The 26507-nt window shown below is 35.0% G+C and overlaps 1 protein-coding gene across 26 annotated transcripts in view; it reads right to left on the reverse strand.

Annotated features, from left to right (window-relative positions):
• NRXN1 (neurexin 1) overlaps window positions 1-26507 on the reverse strand; it is a 1055762-nt gene that overhangs the window by 973889 nt on the left and 55366 nt on the right. The window lies entirely within an intron of this gene.

Here is a 26507-nt window from a genome sequence, read left to right on the forward strand (position 1 = left end):
AAATGATCGATGCTATTATGGGCTTCATATTTTAGAAGTGGGAGATGCAAATTCAATTAAAAACTTAAACTATCTTAGTTTATTTTAAACTGTTAAAAATTTAAACTACTAAACTATTAAAATTGTTAAAATTAAAAAAAGAAAAGCAAAGTGACTGCTGAGTGTGCAGAAACATGTGTCACAGTGACTGTTGTGAGACAAATAGATCAGCGTTAGGCCAGGCCATCCAGTCTGGCCCCAAATCACTTCTTCCAAGTAGCTCCTGTTTTTTTCTACCATCTTTCTTCATCTGTGCTGGATCACAGTGAGCTTCTCCTCCACACTCCCATTTGACATACTCTGCCATTTTTATTAATTTTTGTAATGTCAACCAGGAAACTAAGCTGCTAGAAGGAGAGAACCATCTCTTACGCTTCTTTTTGCTTCATCATATGCGCAGTAGAGCACTTTACCCAGAAGGTGATCTATAAATAGTCAATGAATACGGAGGAGAAAAATACTAAGAGAGATGAACACTGTTACGCTGGTAAGAATAGAGCAGGCAAATGGGATATTTTAGAGACAGACTTTAGCATTAATTTAATAATTCATTTCTGCTTTCTGATGGAATGCAGAATAGTGTAAGCATGGACCCAATCTGGACACCAGATCCATTGAATAAAGTCCAAATCCTGAGTTCAACCATTTATTGTTATAATCTTGGCAAATTCCTAAATGTCTTTGAGTCTTAGTTCTCTAACAGGGAGCAATGAAATCCTTATGAGGTTGTTACAAAATAATGTTTCAGAAGCACTTAGCAAATTGTTGGGAATACAATAAGCAGTCAAGTGTAGCTCATTTCCACTTTGCGGGTTTAGAAGTTGTGCTTACATTGTTGGAAGCAAATTGTCTAAGTATTTTATATGTTATTGGGCCATACCAATTATACCATATATCATGTAGACTCTAAAAACTTGAAGAAGAAAAAAAAAAGAAGAAAGAAAGAATGAAAAAGCAGTTACAATAAGACAAGTAAGTCTTTTTATCTGTATTCAACCAGCAAATCTGAGTCACACCAATTGTCATTACATGGGGTATTGTGTGTAGGTTACAAAGAAAACATATATTTTTCAAAGGTAAGATGTCCCACCATGGGAACAAAACATACACATTAATTGATTTAAAAAATTTGAATAGCTGGATCAATACTTGCTACGTATTCCGTTTAGGAACTCTTTAGCCAACATTCCCTTACATACAGGTACACAAAGCACTTTTGTAAATGGTACCCAGAGACGTACCCTATTAATTCATTTTAACAAAGTTAATCATTTCTTCTTCTTCTTCTTAAATAGAAATGATACGTATCACATGTAAAAATTCTATACCATCCAATCTCATTTTTTATGCTCATTATATCATGTTTATATCATGATATGCTTTCTCTTTTCAAAAGAAAGTCAAATAACACGGAATAACACCACTGTTGAATTCAAAACTAATAACATTATTTTAGGGTTACTCAGTCAATTCTTTTGAAGGAATGTGGTTATTCGGGCCACCTCATGGAGACTTCAATTCCCAAGCAGCCTACATGTTGATGTGAACACACAGTTTTCACTGCAGAACTCACGGAACAAACTAGTTGATCTAAGTGCTACCCACAAAGAGTATGTGTGACGCAGGGCTGATTCAGCTGCTTATGAAACATCCAGGAGCTGAGGCTTTGACTAGAGTAAATACTTCCAGCAGTGCTGGCAAGGAGACCTGGATGGGTGAACAGGTGGTGCAGGGAGTATAGTGACACACAGTGGCAGGATTCCAGGAGGACAGAGGAGGCAGGAAAGCAGGAGGAAAGACCTTGGGCAAAAGGGCTGTAGTCACAAGACTTGGGATCTGAGGTTGAATTTCAGTTATTCATAAACTAGGAACCAAGACAGAGATGAAGTTGCTGTAAACTGGGTACTTGGCAGCAACTTGTTCACAAAGAAAAATCCTTAGTTTCTAAAACCAGGATTCACAGTCAGAGCAAAAGGAGAGATTTGGCGGTGCCATCTGACTGGGTCAGCATGGTCCTGGGACCTGAAGGGGTCAGTGTGCAGCACTTCCAGGTGGGAGACAAACAGACCCAGCCATGAAGACTGACTCAGTGCCACTCACATGTGGGGTGCAGCAGGTGAGCTCAGACGGCTAGGGAAGGGGTTCAAAGGGAAAGAGCCAGGTGCCGGGGTGGATCACTCTCATTCCCACTCACATTCTCTCTCTCTCTCTCTCTCTCTCTTTCTCTCTCTCTCTCTCTCTCTCTCTCTCTCTCTCTCTCTCTGTCACACACACACACACACACACACACACACACACACACACGATCTAGGAAATAGCATTTAAAGCCATAGCTGACCTGACCTACTACTCATACAGTAAAATTTATAAAGTGAAGGCTTCAGATAATTATATGCCAGAGATGTTATGAACAGGATGAAAATCATAGTTCACATAACTGTTAATAATTAAAACAAACAGGAGAGGCAAGGCGTGGGACTGACTGCCCAGAGCAGTGTACAGTTACAGCTCTTCCTTAGAGTTCAAAGCATAACTATCGAGAAGTTAAACTCTGCAAGTGGTGGTTACACAGCATTTAGTGTGATAATCCATTTACCCATCATGTACCTTCTTTAAGAGAAAAGAAAGTAAAGTAGGATTTTTTTTAAAGCGAGGTTGCAAATGTGCCAGTTCAAAAGTGAATTTTATTGATAAACCATGTATAGAAGTTTCTCAAGTGTTCCCTAAAGCTATGCCAGAGGATCATAAATAAATACAACTGCTGGCCATCGAACAAGAGCAAATGAAGGAAGACTAGGTCAACATTTCCCAAACTTTTGAATTTCTACATTATTGCTTCTGGCCAATCGATTAGCACATATTAATTCAATACCACTATATAAAAATGCCATGCCAGGTGCTATAAGCTACTAGAACAAGAGAGAGGTATGTTTCTTGCCTACAAGTTTAGAATCTAATTAGGGAGGCAAAACATATTAAGAATAATTGGTTTAAAAAGAAATAAATTTTATAAAATCTAGGAATAAGTGCCAAAAGGTGTTGAGGATGAAAGATATCAATGGGGCATAAAGAAGTGGCAAAGATAGAGGATAATGGCATGTATTTGGACAAACACATCCCTCCCTTCAACCCAGATTGCTCTCTACCACCTAAAACAGTAACAAGAAGATACCTGCCTTTTCGACAGTCTGAGTACATCTTTGGATGCACCAGTGTGTCATTTACTTACATTAGCTGAAACCCATTGTGACATCCAATGGCCACTCTGGTCATTCCTACAACCTGACTTGACATTTGGTGCTTATGTGTGGAATGTGGAATTTTTCACATTCTTGTTATTATTATTCCATAACTGTCATATAGTAGCCAAGAATAGAATTTACCATTTAGAGCACATTTACCCCACAGGCTACACATATTATCTCATCTACTACAACAACCCCATGAGGGAGGAACCATTACTGTAGCACTTTCATATAAGAGGAAACAATACAGAAAGGTTAAGCAAACTGTTCATAGCCAAATAGAAAGATAATGGCTGACTTGAGATTTGAAAGTCATTCCACTGGATGGCTACAGACAGAGGCTGCCTTTTACATTTCCCAAGTACATTTTTATAGAAAAGGCAACACTTCATTCTCATCCAGCGCTTAGAATAGAATCTTGAAAATGCAACTGATAACTATTTGAGAGGCAAATTATCAAATAAATAGATGAATGAAATCTGTAGCCTTCCCAGATAGTTACATAGCAACAGACTGGGGAGTAGGGCAGCAGTTTCCCCCAGAGACCTGCCTAGCAAGAGCTGGGTTAGCAAATTACAGACACCACACTTGTTCAAAAAAAAAGTATTGGAGAACCAGTGGCTGTCTCTGTCCCAGAAACTCAGATCCTCTTCAGGCATCAGAAGAGAAAACATCCAGCTATTTCTTACAGCAAAGCAAGGCAGACACATAATTTTAATAACTTTCTTATTAAGGTGATGGATTTAAAACCAATAAGACTTAACAATTAAGATTTAACATTTAGAGAGCTTGTGTTTCATTATCTCATCCTAGCACAAACTCTATGTAGAGATGCTACCATGAGCCCATGAGGACACTCAGGTACAGAAAGACCAGGTCTGTTCCCCCGAAGTACACGGCTAGCAAGAAACAGAGTCTGGATTTAAACACAGGCAGTGTGACACCAGGTCCTCACTTTTGCTATGATGCCTTACTATCCCTTCATATGAAGTGAGAAGAAGGACAGGGAAGATGCTGTTACCTTACAGCTGCCAAACCGTTTGTTCCCCCACGCTCTTCCCAGGATTTCACAAGGGAGTGCCTCGGCAAACTGAGGCCCGATGGAATTATATCAGTCCCTTCCCTTCAATGGATTCCTTGGAGATGTGCATGTGTGTGAAGGCAAAGTTCAAGCTAGAACACAATGGGAACTTTCGGAAAGACAGCCAGCAGGCTACGTAACACAGGGAACTTGAGATTATCAATCTTTTACTTTAGAAGTTTACCCATAAAAACTACGCATTGGCCCGATTCGCCATTCAGTCCCTGAGGTTGATCCTCTTGGCCGTGGCTTGCATTCTATTCATGGCTACTGTCTTTTCTTAGCCCTGCGCCGCCCTTCTCCCTCCCCACAACCCTCATCGTGCATGCGGCACGCGACAAGATGCAATTGTGGATATGTGGAGTTCAAGTAAGTTAGCTAAAATGTTATCTAAAATTGGAGTATCAGAGTAGTTGTCATGGCTTCTTCGTGCAATACGCCGTTCTCAAAATCTGTGCCCTTGTGTACACCCCTATTATACAACCAAATAAGAATTCAGTTAGAGAATCTGGTGGTCAGGATGGTGCTATGGAGGCATCGATATAGTCTGGTTTCAAATTTTGGCCCTGGCACCTATTAGGTGTGTGTCCTTGAGTAAGTTATTCAATCTCTCCAGTTTCATTTTTCTTAATAGGAGTAGAATCACAATTATGCCTACTTTGAAGTTGTGGTGAGTTTACAAAGGTCTCAGCTAAGTGTGAGCATGCTACACAGGCCATTTTTGAGTCCCATAACTAGGAGGGGATACTACTGTCAACTATGGGTTAAAGGCCTAGGATGGTGCTAAACAGCCTGCAAAGCACAGAACAGCCCCCACAACAACAGCAACAACAAACTCACCCAACACCAAATGTCAATAAAACCAGTACATTGAGAAACCCTGGTCAAGTGTACATTGGCGATATGCCTGGTGTAACATTAACAATTTTATATAATAGCCTTTTCCTGTTGCTTTATTGTATGGACAAAATCTGTCAAATACTTTATGCCAAAGTTTTAAATACTAACGACACAAGGATTTTTATTCTTTCTTTAATGCAGGAGAGAAAAGTGACTTCAAATTACATGGGTATTGAGTCCTTTTGTGATTTCTTCTGATTCTTTCCCACATTGAATACATTTTAAATGACATTTAAAACAACTGTAACTTAAACTATCATTCTGGCTCTGAAGTCTTGGTAGCTTAAAGCTGCTTTACAGTATGTACTAGGGACAGTGGAAAACGTTTTAGAAATGAGAGAAGCCTATGCAAAGGTTTGTTCCTGTAGTTGAACCCTTCCACTATTCTCTCCCCCCTTCAGAAATAACGTGTGACATTTCTTTAAGAAAACACTAGAGATCTGAATCCTCTATTTACCTGTCTTGTTCAATTGCTCTGAGTATCTGTCTTTCTGGGTCAAATATTTATTTCTAAAAAAATCGGTCACAGAAATTGGACTGCTAGCCTGAAATAGTTGGAGATATGCCAATCAGGAAATATGGTCAAGGGAAGAGGAAGCCGCCAAGTTCAACAGCGGCAAAGTAACGCTCTTTGCTTCCCAGTTGAACGATAACAAGTTGACTGCATACTGGGCCAGCACTGGGCCAAATACAAGTGTAAAGGACAGAGACGCTAAAACAAGAGTGGCTGTGGTCAACTTTGATCTCCAAGCCTTCATTCGAGCTCTCAAAAGTTAATATAAGAACTATTTCCAACTGATAACTTGTATTCTTTCTTTATGCTTTCTGCTAGAAGCAAGTCCTTTCAAAACCTATCACGGAGGAATGCTACAGTAGTGCACTTGTTTATTAAATTCATTTTCAAAGTGTGTGTTGCTGTTTTATAGAAATAAAACTGATTTTTGTACATTGATCTTGTGTCTTGCAATCTTACTGAACTCATTAGCTCTAATAGTTGTGTGTTGTGTGTGTGTTGTGTGTGTACGTTGTGTGTGTGTGGTTTTCTATATCTAAGACAATACAATCTGCAAATACAGATAGTTTTATTTCTTCCTTTCAGTTTGGATGCCATTTATTGATTTTTTTTACCTCATTGTCTAAGATACAACCCCAGTAAAATATTGAACAGAGGAGTGTCAAGAGTGGACATTCCTTAAAGAAAATGTGGTATTTATACCTATATCTATATCTACATATCACACATATCATCCGCCCTTAAAAAACAGCAAAGAAACAAAAAAATGATTACCTTGCCATTTGTGACAATAGGGATGATCCTAGAGGCCATTATACTACGTGAAATAAGCCAGGTAGAGAAAGACAAATACTGCATGGTATCACTAGTATGTGAAATCCACAAAACAAAAAGTTCAACTCATAGAAACAATAGAATGGTAGTTGCCAGGGGCTGGGGGGATGTGGGAAATGGGTAAGGATAAGTAAAATGGTACAAATTTTCAGTTATAAGATGGATAGATAGGTTTAGAGTCTAATGTATACCATGGTGACTATACAGAGGGTGCCTAAAAAATGTATGCACATTTTAAGAAAGGAAAAAAGTATTAAAATTGTAATACTCAATATATACTGATAACAAAAGATGAATACAAGTCACATTTGACTTCCACAATTGCAAGAGGTGGTCAAAGTGGTAATCATCAGTGTAATTTTAATACGGATTTTTCCTCTCTTAAAGTGCATACACATTTTTTTGGCACCCTCTTCATTTCATAATAATAATAGTGCATTCTATAACTGAAAATGTTAAGAGATTTGATCTTAAGTGTCCTATGCACACACAAAAAAGGTAAATATGTAAGGTGATGGATGTGTTATTTCACTAAACTGTAGGAATCCTTTCACAATGTATACATATATCAAATTGTCACACTGAACATTTTAAATACATTACAACTTTGTCAGCTTTACTTCAGTAAAGCTGGAGGGGGAGTGGCACAGGTGGGAAGAGGGGGGAAGCAGGCATCCTTGGCTTGCTCCTAATGTTAGAAGAGCATTCAGTCTTTCATCATTAAGTATGACCTCAGTGGGTTTTCCATAAATGATCTTTATCAGATAGAAGTAGTTCTCTTCTATTCCAAGTTTGCCATTAGTTTTTGGGGTTTTTGTTGTTGTTGTTGTTGTGTGTGTTTGTGTGTGTGTGTGTGTGTGTGTGTGTGTGTGCGCGTGCGCGGTTGTTTGTCTCCTTTAGTCAGGAATGAATGTTATATTTTGCCAAGTGCTTTCCTTAATTAAAAAAATCTATTGAGATGATTATATGGCTTCATATGTTTTTTCTTTTTAGTTTATTAATATGAATTGTAGTGATATGTAGTGATTTGTTTCCAAATGTTAAACCAACATTGCATTCTAAATACGAGTTAGTTGTGATGTAGCTTCATTTGTATATATGTTGGATTATATTTGTCAAAATTTTGTTTAGAATTTTTGCATCTATATTTATGAGAGATATTGATCTGTAGATTTTATTTAAATTACTTTGTCTAACTTTCATATCAGTATAATAAAAGAAGACACACAAGTGTTGGTGAAGATTTGGAGAAATTGGAGCACTCATATATTGCTAATTAGAATGCAAAATGGTGCAGTTGCTTTGAAAAATAGTCTGGAGGGTCCTCAAATCATTAAATAACGAGTCACGAAATGACCCAGCAATACAACTCTTAGATATGTACTCAAGGTAACTGAAAACATGTTTACACCAAAACTTGTACATGAATGTTTACAGCAGCTTTATTCCTAATAGCCAAAATGTTGAAACAATCCAAATATCCATCAACTGATGAAGAAACAAAATGTGAGATTCATATAGTCAAATATTATTCAGCTACAAAAACAAAGCACTAATAGATGCTACAGCACTAACACATTATGATAAATGACCAAAGACATACACAAAGACCACATATGGTATGATTTCATGATATAAATGTACTGAATAGGCAAATCCATAGAATCAGAAAGTAAACGAAAGGTTACCAGGGGCTCAGGGGAGGGAAGAATGGGAGTGACTGCTAATGGGAATGGGATTTCATCTGAGTGGTGACAACGCTCTGGAATTAGGTAGTAGTGACAGCTGCATAATCTCTAGAATATTCTGAAATTTACTGTATATTCTATAAAAGTGAATTTTATAGTATGTAAATTATCTCAATTTAAAAAGTCTTATGAGTGTGCATACACACATATACACACATCACTGATTTTATCACTTGATTATTTTCAAGAAGCGCGGAATTTAAAACTGGAAGTAACACTACATTATAGTTCATGCTAACATACTGTTTCAGCAACTGAAAACTTGAGACCTGGAGAAATTAGATAACTTGCCTGAAATCACATAGCTAGTTACATAGAAATTAAAAACAACAACAAAAAAATTACTTATAACCCTGGACTGCTTCCAGAACCATTTTCTTACACAGAAACACCCTCCAATGGTGAAAGCATGTAAGAAAAACAAAACCTAAGACAATAAAACCCCAAAACAGATACTTCCGTGATTCCTCCTTTTTCCCAAAATTTATTTGTTTCTATGTAAGTATTTTTTTTACATAAATTGCAACAAATGTCTCTTCTGGTAGATTTTAATATTAAGATTATTAACAAATCTATCATCAATCTCAGAAAGTAACTCACACTGAAAACTCCTAAGTACATACAATCAATGTTATGCCCCTTATCTTACAAATTGAGAGAATAAAACAATAAGCATCAGGTATTTGTTTCCATAAAAAGACTAATCCAAAAGAGAACATCAGATCTGCCTTCCACAAGGCACTAATTTTTCATATCAGATAGAGACAGAAGCTCTTTATATAATGAATTGTAGTGATACATAGTGATTTATTTCCAAATGTTAAACCTTTAAAGGACTTAAGAATGTTTTTTCCAAGCTCACTTCCTCCCTCCCTATTTCCTTCCTTTCTTTTCTAATTAGCAATCTGGCTCTTCTAAACTAGTCATCTCTTCTTGGGATAAATGCAATGAGAAAGTACTCAGCATTTAAACTGGAGGAAACTTGCAGTCTTGTTCTGAACAAAATATTCAAATCTTAAAAAAGAAGAATGGGAGAAAATAAGTACTGGGAATAACCCCCAGCTAGTGAAGTTAGCTCACAAAAGGGCATATAAATTAAAAATCTAGAAAGGAAGTGTATATGACATCCATGGACAGAGCAGAAAAATCTCTGAATTTCTTGACTTTGCTTACTTGGAGGATTAACCTGTAGCTTCTGAGACCTGAACTGTAAGAATCCTAGGGCCAGGAGAGAGGCCTCAGGATATTCATACTTTGCACCTGGGTCCATAACAGGCGATTGTTGGTTCTTTTACCTAGAGCTGGGGTGTCCAAACTGCCGCCCGCAGGCCAACTGTGGTCGGAGATCTATTTTTAATTGGCCCGCAGCAAATTCCAAAAATATATTTAGTTTACTTAAATAAACCAGGTGAGGCAATACGTACTTCACCTCGAGTGAGTGGCCCGGCTGTTTGTGTATTTTACCGCATATGGACCTTGGTAAAAAACATTGAAAAAAGTTTGGATAGCCCTGACCTAGAGTATATTTAAGACAGTTTCTAAAAAATATATACTATTCACTTTCCACAGAGGTCACTTGGTTCCACTTGTTACATCAGGCACTGAAAAAAGAAAGCTAAAGTTCTTTTAGTTGCTGAAACTAACAAAGGGATAATTGTTTTGGAAATTAAATTTGGAATATTCCTAAATCTTAGTATCAGAAATTCAGCTAACTTTTTTTTTTTTACTTTTAACTGTGCTATAATTAGAAAAAAATGCATTATTTTATTTTGATTCTGGAAGTTCTGAAATTGCATGCAGACCAAGGAACTAGAGTCCTGCCCTAATGTGACACACACTGGCTTACTCTGAAGAGAAATAGGCCCTTAAAATGACATTGGTCACAAATATGCATAACACATGTCTCTCAAGTAAATAAACTGAACTGAATGCACTATATGGTTATGAGAGTCTCAAATAATTGTTTGAGAATTTTCAGTGCATCTGATTTGCCACAGTTTAATAGGGAGAATACTATTTGTGTTTAAATATGAGAGATAATCAGAAATAAAGCAATAGAAAAATACTGAAGTAGTTTTTTCGTACAGTGCATTCATAAAGAAGAATTGTAGAAACTTATTTCCAGAACATTTCAAGCTGATTCACAAAAAGATAGGGTTCCTTTTTATTTGTTGCTTGTCCCTGCAATGCAGACACACTTGTATACATGCAAGACTTTTTGAAGGTGCATTAGCTCTTATGCTCAACTACCACATTCTGATATTATTATGTACTTAAATGCACAGCCAAATAATTTTGGAAATTACAAAAACATATATTTGTAAATAATGTTGTAAAGATTACTTTCCAAAATGGATTAATTTATGCTTAAACATGTTTTAAGACTACAAAACAGATTCTATTTCTTGCAAATGTGATTTCCAGTATGTTAGCAGGCTAGATGTAATGTTTAACCAAGAAAATCACAAAAGCAAACACAAACAAAAACCGAAATGTGTATTTCGAAGAAAATTATTATTCTCTACTGAGCTTGCACAAATTAACTTGTAACTTAGAAGTCAAAATATGATATAAAAATAATAGACTATCGAATATATGGTGATGGAAGGAGAACTGACTCTGGGTGATGAACAGACAATGGGATTTATAGATGATGTAATACAGAATTGTACACCTGAAATCTATGAATTTTACTAACAACTGTCACCCCAATAAATTTAATAAAATAAAATTAAAATTAAAAATAATAATAGACTATCATCAGGTATCTCTTTTGATCCTTAAATTGGTACTACTATTATCATTTTCAGGTGATCAATACATAATTAAAATAAATTTTTGTAAAGAATAAATAACATATTTGGGGCAGATGAACATGTATTCTTTGGATTGCTTACTATTTACAAATATGCTGATATGGATATATGACCATTAGAAATGATATGTCCATTGACAGCACTGTAATTTTTGAAGGTGCCTTCATTATATTTGTTGCAGCAGTCCTGAGAAATAGCTAGAGTAGGTATTATACTGGCCCTTCTACAGATGAGAAAACTGAATCTTGAAAGAATCATTTGCTACGGATAAGAATTCAGTTCTAGATTCCAAGTTTCCTCTAGACACCCTGACAGAAATGACATGCAAAGAAATGTAAGCTATTGAGAATGTTCCTTAAGTATTCTTAGGGCAGAAAAAAATATATATGGTTTAAAAATGTTTGACTCCAAATCAATTTTCCTTTTTTTCTATACTGCCTCTCTAGACACTTTTCAACATTCTGTAAAGTTAAAATGGAGTAGAAATGTGATTAGATGACAGCAAATCACTACAATTTTGTGAAAGCCCTGGACTGCTTTTCAAGAATACAGCTTTGTTTGTTTGTTTGTTTATTTTTAATGATTAAAAATTGCCTTTGCGTCATTATAATGCTTTTTAATTTATTCCTGTATTACGTTGCTTTTAAAAATAACATAATAAATCAAGCACAATTTTTGAAATTTGGTGCCTTCCTGGTTTTCAGGATACTATCCTTTCTGGCAGGGTGTCATTTCGGGAACCACACTCTACTTTGTTAAAATAAGAAGCTTTGTCTTATATAGGTTTCCAAAACTCAAGTCAGTTTCATTATCATTGCATTGCCCAAGATTAGCATGAATACCTTCCTAACTGGCAGAGATAAAATTGTATGCGCCTTCTAAAAGAATGCTGCTTTTGACAAAAGAAACCCCAGACGAAATACAAATAATCATTCTATGAAATTTTCAACTGTGACTGTTTGCCAGAATGTATTCTAAACACACTAAAGGGCCTTTGCTCAGATTAAAAAATAATAATAACAATAATAATAATAATAATTACCATAACTAGTATGTTTAATCTATGTCAATTGATTTATATACACAGTTTTACTTAAATCTTACAATAATTTTAGGCCATAAAATCATCTCCTCCCTACCGCTCCCAATTTAAAAAATAAGACAGATGAAGTTAAGGGATGATAAACAACTTTTCTAAGTCCCATAAATAGATAGAGCTCATGTTTGAGCCACGGTTTACCCATCACCAAGTCTTGTGCACAGAAGGCAGCTTCCTTTCCTGGAGAGTAACTTGGCACAGCTGTGTAGCAGCAGGTGCTACCAGGTAGAGTTTTTCCTAGCTGATGTGTCAGAGACAAACCTAAACCTATACAATAGGCATGTTATGGTTAGACATAAGTCCCTAGTTACTAACAGTCTTTCTATAGATATTAATTCATAAGTGATACATTACATTATCATAATTACCCTTCATTTATACAAGAATTATTTCCTTTGGATAGTATGTCCTTGCTTTTCAATATTTTCATAATTCCAATCTGTGCTGATTAGTTAGAATCAGAGAACTCACAGCAATCCTGGCACAAGCAACCTTCCTATACATCCCTTCCCTCACTCCATCCACACATTTAAGAACTTTCATGAGATCACAGTTGTCTTCACATTTTTGTCAAATTCCAACTTTCTTTCCCAAAGGGTCATTCTGACCATAAGGCCTGGCGTGGTCTCAGTGTGTTTATCTATGTCTTTCCAGACTCTTTATTCTTCAATATTGTTTTCATCGGTAATTATTTTTAAAAATTAAATGTTTACTCTTAATTCGGGATAGTCATCTACCTTCACAGCTTCTCAAACTAAGATGTATACACATTACGGGAGTATCTTGTTAAAACGTAGGTTCATTTTCAGTAGGTGTAGACTGGACCTAAGATTTTGCAGTTCTAATAAAAACTTCCAGTTACTTCTGCTTCCTGGACAACACTTTAAGGAATAAGCACTCGAACCACTACAAAACAACAACAACAGTTATATATAAAATGGATTCATCATTTTTTGTTAAATTTGTTGAGGTGACATAGGCTAGTAAAATTATATAGGTTTCAAGTGTACATTTCTACAATATCAATTGCAATTTGTGTTCACCATCCAGAGTCAGTTCTCCTTCCATCACCACATATTTGACTCCCTTTACTCTCTCTTACCTCCCCTCTCCCCCTTTACCCTCTGGTAACCACTAAATTGTTGTCTGTGTCTATGAGTTTTTGCTTATTTGTTTGTCTTGTTCATATAAGATGGATTCATCATTTTTTTAAAAAAACAACTCTCCTATACTGCTTAAGCAAATACCTATTGCTATAACTCATATGGTCACTGGTTTCAAAGAAATCGATGTCAGGATAAAGCACACACTTGTATACATACAAAAGTAGAGGGACTATTTAAGTTCTAGAAAGGTAAATGAACAAGAAAGGACATAATATGATCCATTTGGATTTAGCTATACCATTTGGAGAAACATCTTTGTGATATACTCAATGAGACCACACATTTTAACCAATGATTCAGTCACTGAGGTCAGTGTCCACTTGAGATTAAATGCCTCAGAATGGTGGTCTATACTCTGGGCATTTCTGGTGTTGAATCACGGCCAAGAAAGGAGGGTCTGTTCATTATTTTCTCAGAAAAAGAAGATAAGTATATATAGAGACAAATATATCTTCCAGGAAAGTGACCTTATTCTTGTATATGCCACCTGTTACATTTGAGAATCTACAATATTTTCCATTAGCTATTAATTATAGCTAAAGACGATTTCTACAGTAGGCTTGCTGACTTAAAAAAACTGAAATTTGAAAATGAAAAGCAATGTAAGAAATCGATAGCATTTGTAAGAACAAGCTGGCATTTGTCTTTAAAGTACCTTTTTAACATAGGAAGTGATCCTGAAACTACTATTGACTACTTCACAAAATAACAAAATTTTCTCATCTTCACTCACATTGAGAGTTTCTCATACTTACATAAAATAACAAGTGGCATACAGCTGTATCCTACACCTCTATTCTGCTCCACAGTTAAGCTGTTCCTGTAGTTATTATTAACAAAAGATCCATCTCCCTTCAGCCTGTAATCCCCTCTATCACTGTTTTTCATAACTGCCTTCCAATTAAAATTCTGATTATCTTCTTGAGTCTCCCCTGAGGTCACTGCTACTTTTTTAGTAGTTGCTAGGCGAGCTCTGTACTTAAACACCAGAGCAATCCAATAACAGAGAAACTTTTTTCTAGTGTGAACCACATAGATTTAAATATGGTTTCCACACATCAAAGCCTCTAAGTTTATATGTGTTCTCTCCATATTAACAAAACCAAGAAAACTGAGTGTTTGCCTTCATTTATTTCCAAAGTAACTGCGTTCAAGACTCTGGGATGCAGTGTAAGCTTCATAATTTTTAGCAGATTTCCCTGCCTTATGTCGGCTTTCTTGTGTTGTGATGACTTAACCATTAGTTTTGTCTCAGAGATTGTATTTCTGCTGTAGATGCTGTCTTCATTTTTTCGAGTTTTCATGAATATTGATTATAAAAACAGCTTAAGCCTCATTGAGAAACCAAGTGTACCAGTCAGCATGTTATGCTTTTACTCCCAAATGATCTCAATTTTTGCCAAACGTACAGGTAAAGCCTTTCTAAGGTTTTGTTAATTATTAGTCAACCAGCAAGTATTGAATGTGTTCCATATACTCAGCTCTACAGAAGGCATGAGAGGGAGGGAAAACATAGCCAAGATTATCAGAAATGTACAAAGATGGCTTAATCTTGTTCTCTGGAATTACACAATGTTTCTCTAAGTGGGTTATATGAACAAATATTTTATAGCAGATTTTTCTCCCTGGGAAAAGTTCTATTCCCTTCACATTAAGGGTATAAAGAATGTAGCCTTAATTGTATACTGCAAGTGCAGATATCTTTTGTTGTTGTTGTTGTTCTTTAACCTGGCTCGGAATTGCCTCATTAATCTGTCAGTTTTTATTTCATTACAACACCTGCTGGGATGCTGTGGCCCATTAAGATTGTTCTGATATTAAAGAAAACACTGGATCAGACCTGACCTATCTGAACAGGAACAGCTATATTCTTTCCTTTCTACCTTGCTGCCCAGCTGCCTTCTCTTTCTCTTTCCTTCTTTCTTCCTTTCCTTTCTGTCTTTCCCCTTCCTCTCCCTCCCTCCTTTTCTCCCTCCCTCCCCTCTCCTTTTTTTTCTTTCTTTAATCTCCTCAAAACATCCTACAGTAGTGCAATAAAAAAATAAGAAAGATACTCTGTAATTCCCCTAATGCATCTTTATTACAAAGTACTTCCCCATTGCTATCTTTTCTCCAATTTTATTTGTAATTTTCCCTAACTGATGAATTTATCTTATACGTACAGAGGTTTGAGCTATGTGCTTACAAACATGTGGCATAAGAAATTCATCAGTGATCATTTTTAGTGGAGATGCTGGCTGTCTGCCTGAATGGGGGACACACAGGCATTTATAGGCATGTTTTAAAAAGCAAGACATGGTGATTTTCCCTCCAATATATAAAGTAGCAAAGAGACTGACTGCTAGAGACCTTGCTTTAAACACACACCTCTAGTCTGTTAATAATTATATCTTCCCTAGGAAAGTTTGTGTTTGAATAAATGGCTTTCTTCTATTTTTTAAACAGCTCTGAAAGCAAGGGCCTCCTTTTATTTACCGTACCCAAGTAGCCTATCATAAATATTTGTTTAATAAATTATGGTACATCTGCACCAGGCATCATTCCAGTTTAATTTGAACTCAATTAATCTAGACCAAATATTACCTTTTTTCTTGATGAAAAATAGAGCAATATGCTAATCAGCATTTCACTCTGCCTACGAGCAGAGAAATGGGGAATGAAGGTATTAAGATTCTGTTATGGTGTGTAGTCAGGTATCATTACAAAATCCTTTTCATCTGAACTATTGATACATTTGAAATTGTCCAGTCAGTAGAATGTTCGAACCACGCAAAGGAAAAATCTCTATGTTATTAATCATCTCAAATTTTCTGCCACTCTAAGTCCCATATTTAGAATAAAAGTCAAGCAATATTTTATTTTAAGCAACGGGAAAGTTGTGATCACCTTTAAACTGAATCCTATGTATCACATGAGCACTAAATCAGTAATGTAGTCCCCAGTGCTTTTTGTTTTGCATGCTGTAGCTTAGAGAATCTGCATTCTGTATCTTCTCTCCCTGAAGACCGGGGATACAAAAAGCCTGATTTTTCAATGAAAAGATACAACTTTTTCCCTCCCCTCAAGTGTGCCCTTTTTTAAATGAAAACCTGATTTACAAATATCCAAATGTGTCAAGTAATTGTGATCAATCACTTGGAAAAATCCAAAAGGATCCTGCGTTTTGTAAAAGAAGGCACCATAATCATTTTTTGGAAAAAAAAAAAAGTTAGATATTCATTTTATATTAACTTGACTGACAACTTTTCATTTAAATTCAATTTTCTTTAGAGATTATAATATGGCAGATATTCATAAATGCTTTATTTCAGGTGGATTTTGTACCTTATGGTACATTCTCACATAGGAATATTGTTATATAATTATATAATTGTTATAGATCACATTATTATATAATAATTGCATGTTAATATCATTAAATATACAATTATATATAAATCTGGTCAGATTCTAATTTCTATTAAGTCAGTTAAGATAACAGTTCCTATTGATGCTTCTATGAGCTCAATATTCTTTTTTAACTTAAAGGAGTTAAAGATGTAACACATACAACATATTCTAGAGTTTTCGTTGAGCCGTTGTAACTGCATTTAAAGAAAAATTAATAAACATATAATTTCCAGTTTAAATTTTTATTTTTAAGAGCTGAGTACACATTACTTAGATGCACTTCTCATTAAAAAACTGAGATAAACCCACTTTTAAGTCAGATAAGGGAGAAAAGAACTATATGACTTTCACAGCCACTCTATTTGTTCAAGAAATTATGAAACATCTTAATATAGCACCACAATGTTTATATACACACATATACACAGACTCACAGACTTACATGCAAGTATATGTGAGTATGCTATTTATGTATGTGTACATATGTATGTTATATATATATATTATGAATGCAATGTATAACTATCTGAAATAATTTTTATCTTGAGATTTCAGGTTTTGAACACAAACTTTTTCGTTTCATTGAAAGACAGTACAGTTCTTCCAGCTATATGAATGGAAAATATTAGCTATATGAATACTAGAAAAGTAATGCATTGTCATAAAATAGAGATTGTCGTGTTTACTGACCATTTATACAGGTCTCTTCTTTCAAACTTGGCAGACAACATTCTCTGAGAGTCTTTTGCATAATTATATTTTTATGATGATAAATTCCAAACTGATGTTTTTAATCGATTTACATTATCAAAACTTAAATATTACAAAAGTAGCTTAAATGATTATCTAATGGCCCAGATTAAATTTATTTTTGCTTGAATAACTTTAAAAGTTTTGCTTTCTCTATGATTTTATAGAACTTGCTAAATCTTTTATGAATTTTTGATAACATGTCTGATATTTGGCTAGATAAATCCCACAGTTTTCAAGGTTGATAAGAAATGAAAAGATCTTAATCAATTTTATGTATGAATGAGTACACTAATACAACCAAAGGAAATAAAACATTATACTTCTTTAAGGAAAATTTTAAAATTTTATTTAAGAATCTCATTTTCTAGTTAAAATGGGCCTCAGTATCCATGCTATTTTCAGGCTTTTTACAAAGGTTTGTTCTTTTTTTTTTTTTTTTAATAATATTTCTATGGAACTTTACATATGAGGCCAGAGAAGGGCCTACCGCTTTTCCATATCAGGCTGTCTTTTTTACCATAAAAATATATTTTAATTCTTTACAGTTATACCCTCTATTATAAAATGGAGACTTTTAATATACAAGAGACATGATACAGCATCACCAGCTGTTGTATATTCTTTTTATTAATAGCAATAAACTTACTTCATTTTTAATTTTTTTCTTTAATTAGCCCAGTTAGTTTGAACACTTCCTATACAATAATTTTTGAAAATTAAGACTGCATTTTGAATTCACCAATCTCTAAAACACATATGCATCTTATTCACATGGGAGAGAATGACATATAGTGGGAGTACCAAAAAAATGAATGTATACAAGTGGACACTTTGTTCAACATTGCTCAAGCAGTAGTTCACCCTAATCAGAAGTGTATGGACATTGACGGTAACCACTTTGAGCCCCTCTTGTAATTGCAGAAGTCAAACGTGACTTGTATTCATCTTTTGTTATTGGTATATATTGGGTATTACGATTTTAACACAGTTTTCCTTAAAATGTGTATACATTTTTTTTTTTTTGGCATCCTCTGTATGTACACTCCTTTTCTGTTAAGAAATGTCAGGTGCTAGAAATTCTTAACTGAGCTGCCTATAAGCCAATTAAATCCTCTACATTGCACAACCTCAGTTTACCCCCTAATCCCAACAGAGGGTAAAAAACAAAACAAAAAGCTAATAACATCTACAATTAATGGCATTCCTGTAGCCTGTAGGTCTAGCCTGTTCCTTTAATTTTCCCCAGACAATAATGGAGGGCCTTATTATTTTGCTTCCCCTGGGCATTTATTAGGCATGATGAGGAAAAGGTTACATCTTCTCTGGAAAAGAGAGCAGTCTTCACCTCTCTTTTGAAGGTATACACCTTAATGGGTATTACATTACAAAGGCATTCTGTGCTACCTATTATATTACTTCTTCATAATTAGAAACTCTATTTTAATGTGATTTCTAAAAATTTAGTATCTGCCATTTGACAAGATTGAGAACAGAATTTGCTAAACATCAGTTAATAGAAAATGTGAGGCAAATGCTGCATTAGTAGACTTGCTGCCAGTGGGCAGACATGAATGGGCGGTAATGGAAGTTAATGGATAGGGGAAATCTACTTCAATTTCCTTGGAAAATGTACTGTAACTGCTATGTGCATTAATAAAATCAAACTTCTTTCTATTGTTTAAAAAGTGAATAATACGATATTTTGATTTAACAGGATAACACCTCTTTCTAAATTCATAACTGTATTAACTATTGCTCTATTGGATATATTCAAATGATAAGTTTTGCTTTGGTAAACATAATTTTATGATGCTTAGCACTAAATCAGATACAACTGAAAAAAACTGTTAAAACGTATTCCTCCAATTTATAATTTTAAGTAAAAAGAACTGTTTTAAATAAGTAAATCAGTTTCTTTCAATATCCATTTTTTAAATTTCCCCTGCAATTTTTAATCTCACATTAGATGCTAACCCTTTTTTAATGCTCATTCAGATGTTAATAGCTTTTCTCCAAAATAAAATGTTAGCAGAAACACATGAAGATTGTCATTTTGAATGTGTTTATGTTACATAAATATAGTTGTCAAATATCAAGAGTCCATATACTCCTATATTGTCCTTTAGTTCAAATGTAACTGTCTTATGTCTCAATTTAATTACCAGAGACTTAAGTTATGTATAATAATTAAATCTAACATCTCATCTGAATCCTATGACCACTTTTATCTATTTAAATTAAATCTGTCTCCCACACAGTACAGGTAAATTCCCACTATTTCTTATTTAAAAATTTGGTGTTAGCCAAGTTTTTTTTAAAGGAACACATCTGCAGCTGATGTTCTGGAAAACTGGAAGAGGTCATCATGAAGAACCCAAAATGCAGAAAAAAATGTGCATTTATAGAGCTGTTATGATGTCTCACAAAGAAATTATTTACACTAAACTAAATGCTAAATGAAAAGACTGTGCAAAGGGCTGGAATGGAGAAGCCTCCTTCTCCACATAGCACTGCAATTAAAGGGGTTGATGTTGGGTAAGTCTTTTCAACCACTTGGCTGGTTTCCTCTTTGGCAAAATGAGATAATGTGCATCAGTTCTAATGTCTTTTTCTAGCTCTAGAAATATGATGAGTCCGTATTATTGCAGTTGGTTTTTCTGCTCATTTATCTCACAGTAGGCTAAAATTATGGAATGAAAATATCAAAGGCTAAACTTAGCACAGTGATAATAACAATGCACAGAGCTCATGAGTAATGATTACACCTCTCAATGAAATAATTAAGGAACTCCCTGGGGAACAACTTTCTACCTTAGAAAACTGAGTAGTTTTTAAGGAGAGATTAGGTTAGACATTTAAAGTACAAATAATACTAATGCTATTAATAAACCCTTCTGAATAAATGGTCAAGGAGTTCTTTAAAAAATGGATGGCAACACTTCTCAAAAAGTGTGGCCCTATCCATTCTCTTTGGCTATCTCTTGGACAAAGGCCTCTGTGCATCTTCTTTTTCATTTCTGCCTGGGATTCACATTTCAAGGTTTTATGTAATTCCTGCAACAATTCATTATAAATTGATATGCTTAATAATAATACTGAAATCTTTCTACTCATGTTTCCCATTCTTCTCAAACCTCCTATACCCAGTGCAGTCACTTAATCTCATACATTAATCACTGAGGAAATGGAAGTGACCTGTCTATCTTCTGACCACTAATTATACCAGCGCACCCCCCTCCATACCACATGCTCTCTGCATGCCTCCTATTATGGTAGAAAATTTTGTTTTTTATCCAATGGAGGTCAAGGTCAACTCCTCTGTTTGCAATATAGATCCCATGTCTTTTCTCTGACTCAAAGATTTTGTTCCTGAGAGGATAAAACCATTCATTTGAATCAAAAATTCTCCCTTTTTACTAGATCATTTACATCAACATTCAGAAATGTTGTAGTATGTTTTCTCATTAAAAAGAAGAAAGAAACTCCTCTGAACCTAAATCCTCCTAGTGTTGCCATTTCTTTGATCTTCCTCACAGAAAATTTAGCATAGGTATTGTGTCTACTTTCTCTTTCTTATTTTCCAATCAATCTGCTCCAGTTGGACATTTTCTCCATTACTCCACTAATCCACCTTTTAAAAGTGTCCAATAATCTTCATTTTGCCAATTTCACTGGTCATTTTTTTGTTCCATGCTGTATCACATCATTCTTCTCCTTAGAACTTGCCAAATAATCGACATACCAGTTAGAGTAATATTCAAATGTCCTGCCCTGGTCTATAATTCTACTTCTATCCTGCTTTTATTTGCTTGTCCTCTCCCCTCATCTCCTGCTCCAGTTCAGTCCCAGGAACACTCCAAGCCCATTCCCACCTTAGTCCCCTTGCACTGCATGTTTTCTCTGCTCAAACATTCTTCTTGAACTAGACATGGCTGGTTCCTACTTGCCTTTAAATCACCGCGTCCTCATCAAAATGTGGCCAGACCCCCACTGCAAGTCCCACCCCGTCAGTCATGTATCCTGTTCTAATTTTCTGCAGAGTACATTTCATTAATTAATATTTTATTAACATATTGATTGACTTTCTTCCTCAGTGATATGAGAACCATAAGAGAAGACATCTTATGTTTTTTGTTTCTGCATCTCCAGACTAGAGAATGCCTGGAACATAGCAGGTAGTCAAAAAAATATTGTTTAATTAATATTCTCATCCTTGTATGTAAAATGTCATACATATAGTAAATTATTAATAAATGCTGCTGGTTGGCTTTAAATAATTATAAATTATCCTGATGAATTTACCCAGCTGTTATTCTATGACAGTAATTTATCAGTGGCTCTTGGAAGGTTTTAATATCTTTCAGGAAAGAATTGTACTAGCAATAGAAAGTTCTGAGCAGAAAATGCAGTATAATTTTGATCTCACTGAACTATTCACACTGATAGGAGTTGTTTCATGAGTGTTAGAAAACACTTAGGAAGTAAAAAATAGTTTTTTAGTCTGTAGATATATCTAACTTTAGAACTATTAAGGCAACTTTTTAATCTAGTTACTCAGTAATTACATATGGATCAAAGCTTAGTACAGAAAGTTCACAGTCCTATACTTAATATTATCAGGACATTATTCACTGGCATACCACATTTAACTGGTTAGATTTTTAGAACTATTAGGGTTGTATTATTTAGAATGCTTATTAATGCCAATAATAAGAATTGATTTATGTTAAGGTGAGTAGTAAGATGACTTTCGAAAATCTAAATATTTAAAGGACCCTACAAAAACTTATTCTTAATTCCAACTTTGATTGTTAATAAATATTTTACACCATCAGGAAAAATTAACTAAGATCAGCTGAAAGAAAACAAATGATGAGATATTGGAAGTTCACTACCTTGTCATAGATGAAAAAAAATAATAATAAATCCGAGGTTGTCATATTTAAGTCAGGTGTGGGGTTGTCAATATATAACACTCTCTTAATCTTTGTATTTTATGCTACCAGATAAAATACAGCTCTTTCAATGATCTACATACATCTTTCCATGTGTCTAAATGGACAATTTAACCACATTATCTTCGTTTCCAAAAACTGTTTCTTCTGTGCTTTGCTTTCATCACTATATTTCCCCAAAGACAAGCTAAACTATTTAAAAATTACAATCACTTTTATTTTTTATTATCCAGTAAAAATTGATTATAATTGCTATCCTAACCAAGACTGGTGCTAACATAAAAGGGTATACCTACAAATTTGAATTTTATATTGGCCTAACAAAATTGAAAAGTATAACTTTCTATTGCACAAAAGAAAGGACCTCAAAAGCAAGGAACAATTGTTTTATATCTCAGTACCTACTTCCAAAGTAAATGCAGAGTAGACACCTAATATATGTTTGTGGAATGAGGAGGTAGAGTAACAGAATCTTAATGACTGCTGTCATCAAGTGACTGAAATTCAACGACTGAGATACCAGAATTTTAAAAAAAAAAAAAAAGGAATACATTTTTCTTGAAAAATACCCAATTTTCCTCTTTATATTTTTATACATCTTCAAATTCCATATTTCTGTCAGTCACACCTTCGCAATCCAACTTCTTACTCCATTCACACATACACACACACACACACACACACACACACACACAAAGACACGTGCACGCACACTGTTTTTTTGAGAATATGCCTAGAGTCCTTATAATATTCTGCCAACATATGGTTGATGTTTAATTTTTTTTCTTAAAAATTCCTTCACAAAATAATATAAAAACAGCTTTACTAATTTATGGGATATTTCTCTTTTATTTGCCTTATAACAACAGTGTCCATGTCCACTGCTCACCCTACCAGTTTCCTAAAACAGACCCATTGGTTGAAATTATGTGCACTTTATTTTCCTAAAGAGAATGTCGATATTTCTCACTCTCTTCGTTAGGGATTTCAGTGCGAGAGAAGATACGCTGAAGATTCATAATACTCTTATCCTTATTAACTCTAAGCAACTAAATCTGTGATAACTTATTTTGCTCATAATAACTTTTTTGAAACAAATAATTTTTATTAAGAATCTTAACAATAATTTTGTGAATACATTCCCTAAACGGGAATGTAAAATTTGTGCATATTTTCATATGCCTCATCTAAAGGTCAATGCTTTTAAAAAAGATTCTCAAAATATCTATGTTGCTAAATAAACAGGTGATTAATTTAAAAAAATATGTCAATACTTTATGCGTATATTGGCCTGAAACATTTTTTACTGTGGCTTTGATATACTTTTTTGCTATGACTACCACCAATCTATAGGTCACTTTTTTGAGAAATGGAGAATGAGCCACCTCCACGTAGAGACACAGTGTCTTGGAGGTTAGCCTTGATGAGCTGAATACAAGGTGGAAATCAACCCCAATTTGCTCGATGCCCAATGAAGGGCATGGCCTGTCCTTTGGATACATAACCTCTTCCACATGCAGCCCACGCTACATGTTTTGGCCATGGTGCCTTTCATTTCTAATTTACCCCTTTCAATTAAAATAGAACTACCTGTGACCTCTTATTCAGGGGTCCTTAGCACAGAGCTGGCTACAGATTAAACCAGGAGTAGGCAGCTGATCCAAGTGCATATCTTCTGAAGGGTGGCTGGCAATCCTAAAAGTAGCCAGGGATGCAGCACTCTGTCCAAAATGGGCAATCATTATTAACTATACTAATCGGACTGGCTCCCTCAAAAGCAGTGGCAAGAGCAAATGTCCAGAGAAATGCAGAGATAGATATACATCAACTATCCCTGCTCAATTCTTAAGAGGGAAGCTAGTCTTTCAGGGGCTAATGATTTTCTAATTGCAGTGCCTATATAATAATTACCATTTGTCTTAAAGATAATCTGAGTTTAATACTAATCAAACATGTCCACTAATCGCACAGTCCTCACACTGGAACACAGCTATCATCTGTCTTCGGGAGTCATATCTTCTTTAGGTTCAACATTTCTTGTTTCTTCAACAACTAATCTATATCATTCATCATTTTATCTATTTGACGCTGATTTCTTGTTAAAGAGAGCACTAACAACAGACAGAATACTCACTAGGAAGTGAAACTAACCCAAACTAGATCAGAACCATCACCTCCTTCAACAGCTCTTTAAAGTTCCAGTGATGCAGCAAAAGAATTTAAGTACAGTAGTCCCCCCTTATCCAGTTTCACTTTCCTCAGCTTCAGTTACCTGTGGTGAATCACGGTCTGAAAACACTACATGGAAAATTCCAGAAATAAACAATTCATAAGTTTTAAGTTGTGCACCATTCTGAGCAGCATGATGAAATCTTACACTTTTCTGCTCTGTCCCGCCAGGAACGTGAATCATCCCTCCATCCAGCGTATCCACACAGTATATGCTACCCACCAGGTAGTCACTTAGTAGCCCTCTTGGTTATCAGCCATCTTGGTATTACAGTGCTTGTGGTCAAGTAACCCTTATTTTACTTAATAATGACCCCAAAGTCCAAGAGTAGCAATACTGGTAATTTGGATATGACAAAGAAAAGTCATAAAGTGCTTCCTTTAAGTGAAATGGTAAAACTTCTCGATTTAAAAAGAAAAAAAAATTTGTGCTAAGGTTGATAAGTTCTATGGTAAAAACAATTCTATCAGTGTAAGTGTAAAGAGGAAAAAAGAAATTCATGCCAGTTTTGCTATAGCACCTCAAATTGCAAAAGTTACAGCCACAGCATATGATAAGTGCTTAGTTAAGATGGAAAAGACATTAAATTTGTGGGTGGAAAAAATGAACAGAAAATGTGTTCTGATTGACAGCAACATGTTGTGCCAGAAAACATTGAGCCTATATGAAGACTTCAGCAAGGTATCCCCTAAAACAAGTGACACCAAACCATTTACTGCAAGTAAGGGATGGTTACAGATTCAGGAGCACTTTGAACTGAAAAATATAAAAATTACTGGAGACCTTCAGTCTGCCAATGAAGAAGCTACTGACACATTTCTAGCAGAGTTGGTTAGGATTTGGTACTATTTGCAGTTCCAAGCATCACCAGGGGTCTTGGAAGTATCCTCCATGGATAAACGGTGACTACTGAATAGAAGAATCTGCACTCAAGCTATAACTATAAACACTGGTGTTGTCTTGAGTGATTTTTATAAGGCTTTGAAGTTTGCCAAATATCCTAAGGGCAACATAAGGAACAACTTATCTTTATATTCATCTCTGAAACGGTAAAAATTTTGAGTTTAACCAAATCTTTATCATAGAAATTAATTTTTATAATATTAGCTTCATATTTTTGGATTTCAAAGAAAACAATGCAGTTGTTTAGGCTCTCTAGTTTATCATATTGAATGAATCAATTAACATGTATTAATTGAGCCCTGTATATTCAAAACTATGGCGTATAATGTAAAAGTACAGAGATAATTAAATATGAGGTCCTTGCACGCATGTGATGACCCATTTGGTGCTGAGAGATACTATCACTCATGGGATGACTTGCAGAACATCACAGAATGGCCTGAGAAGTGTCCTCTACTCCTGAGTGATTCAGGTTATCAAAGAAGAGACCAGTGAGGGAGAAACATGCAAAATTCTCTAACTGAAGTTCACTCAATTATTCAAATTGCCATTTTTTCTCATGATGTGAATACAGTTTGACTATTTCAATAAAAGTTGTGGTGATTAAAAAGGACTTTTTGTACAAAATGTCAGACAAGGCACAGGAAATGAGCTTCTATTCCATATTATTCTCATTTTGACTATGATTCACTCACATCTATCGGACATAAGCCTGACAGATCTTCAGGCTTGAAAGGCAAAAAGAGACCAGTACCTGGGGATTGTGCTTTTCAAGCTTACGCAGCAGGATATGAAGAAAAGAGGTCAGGATTTGTGCTAATGGAACTGCAAAGA

The sequence above is a fragment of the Rhinolophus sinicus genome, linkage group LG05, assembly GCF_036562045.2.
Source record: "Rhinolophus sinicus isolate RSC01 linkage group LG05, ASM3656204v1, whole genome shotgun sequence".
NCBI lineage: Eukaryota > Metazoa > Chordata > Mammalia > Chiroptera > Rhinolophidae > Rhinolophus > Rhinolophus sinicus.